This window comes from Salmo salar, chromosome 02, assembly GCF_965601325.2.
Source record: "Salmo salar chromosome 02, fSalSal1, whole genome shotgun sequence".
Lineage (NCBI taxonomy): Eukaryota > Metazoa > Chordata > Actinopteri > Salmoniformes > Salmonidae > Salmo > Salmo salar.
Window position 1 is genome coordinate 66737782 of NC_138292.1, and position 1728 is coordinate 66739509.

At 46.6% G+C, this 1728-nt stretch overlaps 1 pseudogene; it reads left to right on the forward strand.

Annotated features, from left to right (window-relative positions):
- Positions 1-367: 367 nt before the first annotated feature.
- Positions 368-1458, forward strand: LOC106589398 (hatching enzyme 1.2 pseudogene; annotated as a pseudogene).
- The last annotated feature ends 270 nt before the right edge of the window (positions 1459-1728 follow it).

A 1728-nucleotide genomic window follows, 5' to 3' on the forward strand; every position in this document is an offset into this window, starting at 1 on the left:
ACAATGGCCTCAGAGTAGGGCAATTACAATCAGACTTTCTGGTTTAGGAATGTGTGGGGAGAGTGTGTCTGGTCTGGTGGAGGAGCATCATGACTGTACTAGCATTACTGGACAACTCCTACAGCTCTGATATAGAAACATTACATTACCTGAACTGACCTGAGCGACTTGAAAAAGACACGGCTAACTATTCTGTCTGAAGATTACATAGTCATTCTGAATTACGCATACATGCATCAGTACAGATGTTGGTTGATATGAAATTGATACAACTTTCAAGTGAACAATGGGAACAGTAAAACATTTGCTACTTTGGGTAGAGAGAGTGATGACCAGCAGGTTCAGCCAGTTCAAGGCTGGATTGGTCACGAGTTGAGGCTTCTGAGAATGTTGTGTCCTGTGTAATCTGGGTCGTCGTCAGGCATCCGGCTGGCCGGGCTGGCCACCACAGGCACAGCAAAAGAGGACACCCAAACAGTCTCTCCGACTGCTAAGAAAAATGGTCTACCTTCTTTCTCTCTCCTTCTTCATCCTCTTCCTAGGACCCACACAGGCCCACCCTCTCCAGCTGGGCGAGAAGGATGAGATGGTCTGCACAGAAGACCCAGATGATCTGGTGGACATCACCACCAGGATCCTGGAGACCAACAATGCCAACACAGAGATGCTGATGGAAGGAGACATCATGGTCCCCAGAACCAGGACCGCCATCAGGTGCTTGTGGTCCAACGAATGCCTCTGGGAGAGGAAGAAGTCAGAGGTTCCTTACACACTCAGCTCAGATTTGGACTATTATTCCCAGGGGAAGATCAAGTACGCCATGAACACCTTCCACACCAAGACCTGCGTGCGCTTCGTCCAACGTAGCAACCAGAGGGACTACCTTAGCATCGAAAGCAGATCCGGCTGTTCTTCATGGGTTGGCAAAACCGGAGGTAAGCAGCTCGTATCCCTCGAAAAAAGAGGGTGTGTTAACCACGGTACCATCCAGCATGAGCTGCTCCACGATCTGGGTTTCTACCACGAACAGAACAGGAGTGACCGCGACAAGAACATCAGGATCAACTGGGAGTATGTTGAACGCGGGGAGGAGCCCAACTTCGACAAAGCGGACACCAACAACCTGGACATTCCTTATGACAACTCCTCCGTCATGCATTATAATAGATGGTTGTTCAGCACTCCTATTCCTGACGCCACTGTGCCCATCGGACAGAGCTTGGAGATGTCTGCGATTGACGTTCAGAGGGTTAACAAGCTCTACAGGTGTTAAAGGGAGGGAAAAGTTGGAGCTGAATCTGATGTCTGAATCTGATGTCTGAATTTAATGTCTGAATCTGATGTCTGAATTTAATGTCTGAATCTGATGTCTGAATTTAATGTCTGAATCTGATGTCTGAATTTGATGTCGGACTGTCAATGTTAAAATTATCTGGCATTGTGTTGTTTGAAGGCAACTTGGGGTTAACTTATTTTCTCATGTTCATTACTTGATAGTAATGGAAATAAAAATACATCTCATGAGGAAGCACATAAGTCCTCAATCTTTCTTTTGTCAAGTCATTTCAGTCAATTGTCCACACTATATCATTTAGGGTTAGAGCTAGGGTTAGGGGTAGAGCTAGGGGTAGGGTTAGAGATAGGGTTAGGGTTAGAGCTAGGGTTAGGGTTAGAGCTAAGGTTATGGTTAGAGCTAGGGGTAGGGTTAGAGCTAGGTGTAGGGTTAAA